Source organism: Capricornis sumatraensis, chromosome 14, assembly GCF_032405125.1.
Source record: "Capricornis sumatraensis isolate serow.1 chromosome 14, serow.2, whole genome shotgun sequence".
Taxonomy (NCBI): Eukaryota; Metazoa; Chordata; class Mammalia; order Artiodactyla; family Bovidae; genus Capricornis; species Capricornis sumatraensis.
The window spans coordinates 34,403,188-34,415,382 of record NC_091082.1 but is presented as its reverse complement, the minus strand read 5'-3'; positions in this window follow the sequence as shown (position 1 = coordinate 34,415,382).

Sequence of the window (12,195 nt, the reverse complement as noted above, 5' to 3'; positions counted from 1 at the left end):
ATCATTCATTGCCACTCCCCCGCCCCCACCCCTACTCTAGCTCTCTCCTCTTTAGCTCTCCTCTTTAGAAGTCTAGGGGGCTTCCCTGGTAGCTCAGAGGTTAAAGCGTCTGCCTCCAATGCGGGAGACCTGGGTTCGATCCCTGGGTCGGGAAGATCCCCTGGAGAAGGAAATGGCAATCCACTCCAGTATTCTTGCCTGGAGAATCCCATGGACGGAGAAGCCTAGTAGGTTATAGTCCATGGGGTCGCAAAGAGTCGGACACGACTGAGCGACTTCACCTTCACCTTAGAAGTCCAGAGGCCAGTTCTCAGACTAACTTGTTTGGTGAGTGGTTTAATTCTGCCAGTGAGATGCCCTGGAGCTAGATTTGAAAGCCAAGTAGCAATCAGAGCTATTCTTTCTCCTCCAGCATGGCAGAAGTAGTGAGTGCTCTGGCCAATTTGAATTTTCCCAGTGGATTCTCTGTTTTCCAGTCAGTATCCTGCCTCAGGGCTGATGGGAGGCTGTGAACATCAGCAGTGGTTTCTGCAGTTTTCAGACTCCAGGTAGCACAACAACTTCATGATCTTTAGGATCACTGCCATGGTGATAAACCTAAAATTCTGTGAGGGGCTGGAGAGGCACTCCTAAATCTCTCCTCTAGCCTTTCCAAGAATTTGACTGACACTTGATTTCTGCAAAGTTAGCCAACTGGAAATTTAAAGGGGACTTTCCACTAGACTTCTCCCACTTCTAACACCTATTGCAAGTTCAAGAGCTTCCAAAAGACCTTCAGTTATGATAACTCACTAGAAATACTCATAGAACTCATTAAGATCGTTATATTCACAATTATGGTTTATTATAGGAAAAGGGGATAGATCAAAATCAGTCAAGGGAAGAGAAGCATACAGCAGAGCCCAGGAAAGTTCCAAGTGTGTGGGCTCTTCATTTTCTTCTCCCTGTGGAGCCAGGATTCTTTCGTCTCTTGGCGTGTGTGACAACACACACAGAATACTGTCAACCAGGGAAACTTACACTCTTTCACCTTTCTGATGGAAATAATGAGTGGTTTCTATTTTCTTGTCTGAACCATGACCAATACAGGGACATGGAAGATATATCCTCCTTCATCTCAAGTCCAGATGAAAGAGTTTTAAATATGATCACCCAGCTCAATATGGATCCCCTTCAGATTGGAGGGTACGTAGTCCATGGTCTGAGTCCCCCTTGAAAATATAAAAGGCAAGAGACAGCAGCTTTATGAGGAGAGGAGCAAGGCTGGGAAGTTTCTGCCACCCCAGGATTGACCTGCACTCCTGGCATCTGCCAGGGCAAAGGGTGCAGGGTGACACCCTGGACCACTTTTGACCAGGTGTGAGGGACGGCTAGTGTGGGCCATCTTAGGATCTGTCCTAGAGAGTCACCTGGAAGGACAGATAGAACCAGCTGAAAGAATTTGAAGGAAGTGCTGACAGCTTAGGGGCTGAGGAAAGAGTAGGGAACCAACAGGAATGGAGGTACTTTGACACAGGTCAGGGAAACTGTGGACAAGAGAGCCCCAGCTATGAGGGTGTCTCCAGACGTGCCCTCATAAATGCACTTGAGACAAGAGTCTTCCTTCTCTTAAGAGGGAGTCATGCCAGATCACCCAGCAGTGCCAGTCGAGGGAGAATGTCCGGCTCTCCACTTCCTGTTTCTCTTCCCTCCATCAGCCCAGTTCCTATCCAGTTCTGAAGCTGGACAGAAGGAGTAGAATCCTATGGTTGGAGGGGCTGGAGAAGAAGGTGACCACATCCACCTGTCCAGCCTCGCTGCCCCCAAGGCGTGGGATCCAGGAGGGGAGGGAGAGGTCTCCAGCTTGGATCAAGAGTGGAGTCTTGACTAATCCTCAGGGCTGGCATTTTAATTATTAATATTAAACCTAGATTTGTGATCATGAGGACTGGAGAACTGTTGTATTACATAGGAGTGTTCAGGAGAGTCGTGGGGCTGCCATCTTTTCATCTACGGCAGGGAAAATGGGCATCCAGGAATATGGTTTAAAGGAAATTGGGAGGTAAAACTAGAGTTGTTGACTCAAGGTAATAGTTACACAGATTTGCTCTCTCCTCTTGGTGGTTTCTTGACTGTGGCTGGGGGATGTGTGTGTGTGTGTGTGTTTTATTTGCAAACCCCTATATATTGTGCCTGGTACCTTACTTTCAATAAGTGACTGGGGGATGAGTGTCAGTTTCTTTGGGTTGCAAGGTTCTATACCAACTATCAGCTATTGCCAAGGTGACTCTGCTCAACAAGCTACCCCAAGCTTAGTGGCCCCAAACAAAGAATATTTGCTCCTTGTTTATGGGAGGGTTCAGTTGATCTCAGCTGAGTTTATCTGGGCTTGGCTGCAGATTGTGAGGTGGGCCCAGGTCTGCTTCATGTGTTTCTCCTCTTTTGGGGGGCAGGGGCCACCCTGGGTGTGTACTTCCCATGGTGAGAGGCAGGTGTGCAAGAGGGCAAGCCCAGCTGCTCCTATTGTTCAAAGTGAGTAATGTGGATGAAATTCAAGCAGCAGTGAGATGCACTCAGGCTGACCCTGAAGTCAATATGCTAACAGGGGAGTGAGAGATTAGGGTCAGTAATTCAATTGGCTGCAGCTACCAAGTACATTTTTGGTCCACACCTAATCAAAGATAAGGGATGGCCTTGAGTCACCCACTTTGCAAACTGAGGTCTCAGGTGCAGGAGGGGGTGCTAAGGCCACTGCTGGGAAGTCAAGTCACTGTGGACACTTGGCCTGGCCTTGGGAGCGCTGCATGCTCATTCTCACTCTGCTGAAGTCCCAGAATTCTCTGGGTTGAGACTCTTGAATTCAAAAGACGGCCTTGCCCCTTCAGCTGAAACTAGTGCTGGTCAGTCCCAGGGGCAGGAATGACCCCTGTGCCCTGGGTAGGGTCCATGCTTGGTGTAATGCTGCGCTATCACCGTCTTGAAATACTGAATCGTATTTGTGGACAAGGAGCCCTATGTTTTCATTTTGCACTGGGCCCCACAATTCCTTTAGCAGGACCCGCCCATGGGGATGCAGGTTTCCTGAAGATTTACTGATGTAATTCCAGCTTTGGAGAGACTGCAGCTCACTCGCCGCTCATTCTTTCAGCAATAATAGCAAAGATTATGGCCACCATTTATCCAGTGTCCTGTAGCACCAGACGCTATGCTAATAAAGGTTTTACAAACATCATTCCAAGCCTTACATCAGCCTTGCAAGTTTTTCACGAGACTAAATGTCATTGTATTGAATAACATATAATTCTTCCAAGATCACACAGCCAGTTCTTGAATCTAACTTCATTTCTCTCCTGTGCCTTTCTGTTAAATGATTTTGCTGTTTTGTCGCATAAGCTGAATAGAGATCTGGGGATGCAGGGTACAGCCCTTACTCTCAAGGGGTTAAACATCTTAGTAATGACACTTGCAAACACAGCACTGTGTATCAGACAATGTTCTAAGCAATTTATACATATGTTAATTCATACAAAAGCAATCCATTGTTTTTGGCCTCATTTTATAGAGGGGGGGCTTCTCTGGTGGTTCAGATGGTAAAGAATCCACCTGCCAATGCAGGAGACTGGGTTCAATCTCTGGGTTGGGGATGGCTACCCACTCACTCCAGTATTCTTGCCTGGAAAAGTACAGAGGAGTCTGGTGGGCTGCAGACCATGAGGTCACAGAGTTGGGCATGACTGAGTGACTAACACTTCCACTTTCACTTTATAGGGGAGAACACTGAAGTATAGCGGTGGTGAGTTCCTCGTCCATGGTCACCTGGCTGGAAGATGGTAGGGCCAGGCTTCAGGCTTAATCACTTGCTATACCACCTCTCACCTTGGCACAGCCAGGCTCGTCTCTCCTTTGGTGATGAGCAGAGAAACATAAGTGAACTACCTCTACCCTGTATCGGGTTCTGTGGATACAGCTGTGGGAGTGGAAGGGAGACAGGCTGGGACCTGAGACCTGGGACCCTTTACCAGAGTCCTTGCACCTAGACAAACCTCTCCTCCAGCAACAGAATACGAAGAAACTACAAGGGACTGAAAAGAACTGCATGCATGCTCAGCTGGGACAACTATAAGCAGTAAGATACAAAAAGGCCACAAACCAACTGCCACTTCTGAGCTGCCAAGAGCAAAAGCAGGGGACTGTGCGTGATCCTCACATTCTGCAGACCATCTCCTGCCCAACCCCGTGCCTGCTGTTACCCCATTTCAGGAACCAGCTGGCACGCCCCCCCCATCCCCCAGGGAGTGGGCAAGGCACCTGTTACTAGTTTTCATTCCCTCCTGCTGTAGCACGAGTCCCAATAAAAGCCTTGCCTGAATTTCTCTTCTGGACTCTTATCGATTTCTATTGATTGAAGAGTCCCAGGACCCAGGTCAGTAACAGAAGGGAAATGGGAGGCAGGTGAGCTGGGAGGTTGGGACTCCGATGTGACATGATAAGGTACTGTTGAAGGGGGTGGTGTGGGACACGGACATGAGGAAGCAGACTCTGCACACACAGCTAGAGGGAAGTTACCCCGTGATGGGGATTCAGAGCTGTCTGCTCCAAAGCATGCTGACTGCTTGTTCTGTGCTTGGATCCTGGGGGTTTATTTTTTCATGTCTCTTCTCAGCATACGCTCTGACCAGGCTGCTCCCTTTTGAAGAAAAGTCTTTCCATCCACCCATCCTGAGTCCTTTGGTGCCATTTGTGCCTCCCAAGTAAAGCCAGACATGAGGAAAGGCTTAGCCAGGCAGAGCCGCTTCCAGGCCTGCCGGAGACTGTGGCAGTTTGTCGGGGGACTGTGTGTGCTTGTCACTGCAGTCTTGTTCGGCCCCACACAGAATTCACCTCACACCAGGAACCCTGCCTGCAGAGGTTCATTTGAACAGTAACTAGCAGAGGCATGCTGGGGAGCTGTAGCTTATGAAACCATTTCCCACATTCCAAATGGCAGTGTCTGTGGTTCTGGGCTGGTTTTGCTGCCTTTGATCACTGTGCAGATAACTGGGGACTGATGGGGGGGATGGGGGGATGGGGAGAGGACGGGGGGGGGGTGCGGGGGATGGGGAGAGGGCGGGGGGAGGGGGAGGGGGGAGGGGGAGAGGGCGGGGGGGATGGGGAGAGGGCGAGGGGGGATGGGGAGAGGGAGGGGGGATGGGGAGAGGGAGGGGGGATGGGGAGAGGGAGGGGGGATGGGGAGAGGGAGGGGGGATGGGGAGAGGGAGGGGGGATGGGGAGAGGGAGGGGGATGGGGAGAGGACGGAGGGCGGGCGGGGGAGATGGGGAGAGGGAGGGGGATGGGGAGAGGACGGGGGCGGGGGATGGGGAGAGGGCGGGAGGGGGGGGGATGGGGAGAGGGCGGGAGGGGGGGATGGGGAGAGGGCGGGAGGGGGGGGATGGGGAGAGGGCGGGAGGGGGGGGATGGGGAGAGGGCGGGAGGGGGGGGATGGGGAGAGGGCGGGAGGGGGGGGATGGGGAGAGGGCGGGAGGGGGGGATGGGGAGAGGGCGGGAGGGGGGGGGATGGGGAGAGGGCGGGAGGGGGGGGGATGGGGAGAGGGCGGGAGGGGGGGGGATGGGGAGAGGGCGGGAGGGGGGGGATGGGGAGAGGGCGGGGGGGGGGATGGGGAGAGGGCGGGAGGGGGGGGATGGGGAGAGGGCGGGAGGGGGGGGATGGGGAGAGGGCGGGAGGGGGGGGATGGGGAGAGGGCGGGAGGGGGGGGGATGGGGAGAGGGCGGGAGGGGGGGGATGGGGAGAGGGTGGGAGGGGGGGGATGGGGAGAGGGCGGGAGGGGGGGGGATGGGGAGAGGGCGGGAGGGGGGGGGATGGGGAGAGGGCGGGAGGGGGGGGGATGGGGAGAGGGCGGGAGGGGGGGGGGATGGGGAGAGGGCGGGGGGGGGGATGGGGAGAGGGCGGGAGGGGGGGGGATGGGGAGAGGGCGGGAGGGGGGGGGATGGGGAGAGGGCGGGAGGGGGGGGGATGGGGAGAACAGGGAACAGGCTACAGCTCCCTGCAGAGTTTGGGGGCTGGACTGTGATCTCCACAGGACTGGTGGGGTCCTCTTCAAAAGGGCTTTTTAAAGAGAAAGATTATACCCTGGTGGCTCAGTGGTAAAGAACCCGCTTAGCATGCCCCTGTGACCCCAAGACGGAGCCCCAAGACCCAGAGAGACTGCTGGCTGGGGTTTTGAGAAGGGCTGAGAGCTGACCCTCCTAGATGGGCAAGAGCCCTCCCTTCCCCGAAATCTCTGAATGCCTGTGATCCTGGGTGCCATCTTCAGACACTTTCACCCTGAGGAATGGTGTTCGATGTCACACAAGACAGAGACGCGGCTTTTCCCTGCCTTCAGTGCAGGCCCCCATGTCTCCTGACGCCCAAGGGCTGTGCCTCTCCTTGCAGCTGCCTCTCAGCCTGGGGCGTGGGGTGCAGACGGCAGAGAGAGGAAGGGCAGAGGGATGTAATTGAAGTCATTTTTCCTCTTCTTCTGAATCTTTTTTTTTCCCCCTTTGAATAAAGATTGAGGCAAAGTCAATTAAATGGAAAAGTCAGTATGCTTGGGTTGAGAAATTAAACAGAAAATCAGACTGTGCAAGCATTACACAATTCTTACAGGAATGTTAATTCAACTTAATGGTGGAGTTTCGTCTGGGTTGTGGTTCTGATCATTTGGAAGCTTGCAAGAAAACTGTATTCATAATGCAATTTTCATCATTTCATATTGAAGGCATTCCTAATACAGTTTATGAGCCTCCTTGCTCAGGTCACTATCATAAATGAGAAGTTATTCCCAAAGGATATTATCTGGGACAATAAGTGGATAAAAGTATTGAATTTATTAAACAGTCTGAAAAATGGAGTTGTAATTAGTCAGCTCACAAACATTTACCCCCAATGATAAGTAACAGACTCTTTAGCAACAGCCAGCAATGGGAGACATATTATTTTTTAAAACAATAATAATATTTCCATAGCAGCTCCTATCTGAAGTTCAAAGCCATCCCCACAATGTTAATCACTTTAAAGACTTTCTGAAATGGAAGCAGGTAATTACTGTTTTCTTGGGCTTTCTAATGTGGAAATGAGGCTGAGAAGGTAGGGTGAGTGTCTTTGCCCAAGGTTGTGGTGTTGTCAGTACACACTGCTATATTTAAAGTGGATAACCAACAAGGACCTACTGAGTAGCCCAGGGAACTCTGCTCAGTGTTATGTGGCAGCCTGGATGGGAGGGGAGCTTGGGGGAGAATGGATACATGTATATGTATGGCTGAGTCCCTTCGCTGTTGTTAATGGACTATACCCCAATACAAAATAAAAGTTATCAGGAAGATCATGAGGTGGGTGTGACTTTCTTAGTTTGCTCCCTCACTGACCTCATGCCCTCTGACCTTCCGGTTCCTGCTGTGTGCTTTGAGGGCTTCCCTGACCTTGGGGAATCTGCCTGCAGTGCAAGGCAGGAGACCCCAGTTTGATTCCTGGATTGGGAAGATCCCCTGGAGAAGGGATAGGCTACCCATTCCATCCAGTCTCCTTCCCACTCACCCCCCCTTTCCACCATCCTGTTCAACAGCCCCCAGCACAGCCCTGTCTTCACATCTGGGCCCTCTTAGGTGTTCACCAGCATCCCAGGACCTGTTCCCTGGACCTCAGCTTCCCCGGGTGCCGTAGCACAAGGTGAGAGGCATGATCCCCCTAGAGCCTCCTGGAGCCCTCGGGCTGGCCTTGCATCCTCCCATCGCAGGCTTCGGGGAGGCCTAGTCTCCAGCCGTCTCTGGTAAGAGGTCTTCAGAGAGCCATTCCCTTCTGTTCCTGTCTGGTTTATCGACTCTGCACTCTGACCTCTCGTCTCCTGAGCTGTCCTCCAGGCCTAGTCATGGGGGTGTTCCCTCCCCTCTCCTGAGTTCTGCTTGGAGCTAGAGGAGGCTTGCTTGGGCTTCCCAAATTACGTTAGTGGTAAAGAACCCACCTGCCAATGCAGAAGTCAAAAGAGACACAGGTTTGATTCCTGGATCAGGAAGATCCCCTGGAGAAGGGCAGGACAACCCACTCCAGTATTCTTGCCTGGAGAATTCCATGGAGAGAGGAGCCTGGTAGGCTATAGTCCATAGGGTCACAAAGAGTTGGACACAACTGAAGCAACTTAACACCGAGGTGGCTTGCTTACCATCAGGCAGACTGGAGCGTGTGCTGTGAGTATTCTCACTTCCTGTCTGCTATGGAGCTGACTGGCAAAATCATCACGCCAGGCCCTAAATCGTTGACACACGGCTCCTGAGCCCAGCCAGTGCTGGGAAGTCAATGTTGCACTTTTGCTGGAAGAATGATGGAGGAAGCTGTACTCCGTAGAGATATAGGTCACAGAACATCTTCACTTTTGACACCTCACCTCACTGGCACCAATCCCTGTAAGGTAGGGATAGGCAAGTGAGACTAGTTCCGTTTTACAGATAGGGAAGGAAAGTAGTATTTTATGAGTAAGATTGTTTTGGGCAAGTTATATATGCTATCCTATTATTTAATATGTTAGGTAAGTTTTTTTCTTCATGTTATTTATTTATTTTTAAAGAAAACTGATGCTGATATTTAAAAGAAAATATTTTAAAACTGATATTTTAAATAAAACATCAGAGATGTTATGAAATTCAACCAAGGTCACACAGCTAGTGAATGAAAAAGTCAAGATTTGAACCTAGACCCTCTTCCTTCATGCCTGAGCTCTTCCTTTTGTACGGCTGATCGTGTAACCTTAGAAAGCCCAAGTGAGTCTCTCAGAGTATACTGGCAATAGAACAGAAACAGAAGGCTGGGTGCCTTGCTGGACAGCCCAGCCTTCTGTATGCCCTACACTCCGCTGCAGTGAGATCAGGACCCGCAAGATCGCTGACAGTCACCTTGTAATCCAGTCAAGGCAGGGTGGGGTGGGCAGGGCCAGCTGCAACTTGGGGAGGCTTCTTTAATCCCACTCTGCTCTGGATGGTGACTCTGGTCCCTGGAGGAAGAAGAGGAGGTCCCCTGTCCTTCCGTCTGTGCAGGTGCAGAAGGACTGAACTTCCTGGGGGCTGGCTTAGCCTTTATCACATGCCATCAACTCCCTGCGGTGGGAGTAATCACGCTCCTGCTCTGTTTGCTGTGAACTAATTAACTCTCCTCCTCCAAGCCATTCCCAGAGCCCTTATCATCTGAAGAGCTACAGCTCCAGGTTGGCTGCTGTGGCAACCTGGGAAGAGGTGGGAGGAGGTGACTCGGGGAGCAATCTCAATGATTCTGAGTCTGGGGGGGTGCTGGGGCCCAAACCCGTTCATGGCCACTCACCTCTGTTTTGGAGACGGACCCCATTCGAGAAGGGGATGGAAATGATTTTCTGTTTTTGATTGCACCCGCTTTCTCAGTGCCCATTTACTTCCATTCATTCACTTGCTGTGAGAACTTGCAGCATCACTTAGCTCTCTGTCAGTTTCCTTATCTTCAAAACAGCTACTTCATAGGGTTGTTGTGGGGTTAAGTGGAATAACGTGTTTATATCATTTAGACGGTGCCTGACACATAGATTGTGCTCAATGAGAGTCAGCTATCACTGACATTATTATTATCACCGGTATTATTTACAGCCTCCCTGAACATTTTCTCAGCTGTCAGGTGTGCATGAATACACTCAGGGATGTGAGAGAAAATATGAACAAAGTACTTAGAACTACGTTTGTCCAGAGTCGAGTAAAGTCAGCCTTCCGTATCTGCAGATTCCCTATCTGCAGATTCAGCTAACAGCAGATGGAAAATAATTGGACAGAAAAAAATTCCAGAAATTTCCCCAAAGCAAAACTTGAATTTGCTGCTTGGAGCTTCTATTTACCTATCATCTACATTATATTAGGTACTGTAAAGGGCTTCTCTGGTGACTCGATGGTAAAGAATTCACCTGCAACGTGGAAGACATGTGTTTGATCCCTGGGTCTGGGAAGAGCCCCTGGGGGAAGAAATGGCAACCCACTCCAGTATTCTTGCCTGGGAAATCCCACGGACAGAGGAGCCTGGCAGGCTCCAGTCCGTGGGGCACTAAAGAGTTGGACATGACTTAGCAACTGGACGACCAACAACCAAGTTCTTATAAGTAATCTAGAGATGATGTAAAGTATACAGGAGGATGAGTGTAGGTTATATGCAAATACTACACCATTTTATATAAGGGGCTTGAACATCCATGGATTTAGATATCCGTCCTGGAAACAAACCCCTAAGGATACCGAGGGATGACAGATAGACACAGCACCCTGGTGAGCTGCCTGTGATGAGGGATGGAGGAGAAAGGAAAGGGAATTCAGGTTCTCATTCATTCATTCATTCACCTAGTCATTCATTCAACAACTAATTGTTGAAGACCAGTATGTTTCAATCTCTCTAGAGTGCCCTGGGCTAGCCAGTGTCTCAAGAGGTTCCAGGCATGAGAAACAGCTGCAGCCTGGATTTGCCAATGGAAGGGAGCAGGCAGGCAGGAAGTCTAGCTCAGGGACGTACAACATTTCCATCCTCCTCTTCAGGGACCTGGACCCCTCCCACACCCCTCGATTTACTTTCGTTCCCCCCAGAATGGAGCCACAGCAGACTTTTCACGTAAGAGAGTGAGATGATGATCCATTATATTCCACCTGAGTATCAATCTGTGGGTCGAGACAGGATCGTGGGGGCAGGGTGATGGGAAAGGGGGGTGGTCTGGGGACAAATGCAATGCTAAGAGGACAGGGGCCTAAGGGGCTCCCACCCCAGGCCTTCCCTCAGCTTCCCCACAGTTTCCTCCCCTTTTTGCCCACCTGAATGCTTTTCTTTCCATCCAGTTCTCCTCCCCCTCTCTCGTGATGACTTCTTGGACTTGCCTTGCCCATACTTGATCTTTCCTTTCTTTGGAATGCTATGTCAGTAGGACTCAGAACTATATTCTCTAAAGCAATAGCTTTGAGTGGCTCAGTGCCTACCTGATCTTATTTTCTCAACTCGGTTATAAGCTCCTCATGGGCAGGATCATGTTCTAAATCCCTTGGTACACTCACAGCATCGCCCCCTGGAAAAATCACTGAGTCTTCTGGAATCTCATCTTTATTCAGCTGCCCACCGCAGGCACCTGGTTATCCAGCCCTGTGAGCCCAAACGAGCTGGGATACTGGCCCTTCTCTGTCCCAGATCGTTCTTGTTTTTCCTGTAGTTGGAACAGAAATGTGCTGCCCATCCTTCAAGGCTGAACACCCGTGTCACATGGTCATTTCAGAGGATGCCCCAGGCAGAGTTAATTCATGTTGCTTCCACATCACATCTTTTGTTCTTAAAACACTTCTAGGCTTGTCGGAAGAGTGCAGGCTGCTACAAAGCCTCACATGCCAGGCTCAGTGGGTCTTCCGGAAGCATCAGTCTCAGGGACCCCCAGCACCCACCCTGCTCTCGCACAGAACTTCATGAAAGTCCTTTTATAGCTCTCGCCTCTTGTTTTACTATTTCTGTCAAGCCTTCACCTTACAGAAAAGCTGCAGAGACAAATGAGATAATATGTAAGGGTGCCTTAAACTCCAGAAGATGGACTACATTATTACGGCTGTAAAACTCTCTACTGGGGAAATCAAACTTGTTGACAATGACTAGGGAAGGGAGGGAGGGAGAGATAGAAATAGAGAGAAAGAGGGACAGAGACAGAGGCACAGGGAGGAGACAGAGGAAGCACACGGACTAGCGTGTCGCTGGGCTGAGAGGCTGGAAGGGCGGTCTGCCTGGCCTCCACACAGCAGCAAAGTGTTATGCTTACTCAAAAACAAAACACCCACATTTGAATTTGGTTTCTGCTACCTGCTCGCAGAAGATTCATCCCCATCTCAGGGGAACAGCATATTTTAGTGAGTTAAGAGCTTTGAATTCAGCCAGACCTGCCCCCGACTTCCTAACTGCGGTCAAGGGTCTCTCCACGCGCGGGTTTCCGCCAGCCTCCGTGGTGGTTTGAGGATGACGGGAGCGTGTGCAGCCCTCACAGGTGCTTGACAACCGCCTCGCACCTCATCCCTCCCACAGGGCCCCCCTCTCCCTACCCCGCGCTGTCTCGAGGAGTCAGGCTAAAGTCTGCAGTCTCAGAAGGAGAGACCACATTCTTCCTCCTGGTCCTGAAAGTCACACATCAGGACCCCTGGGAAAGGAAGATACACAACAGGAGCTG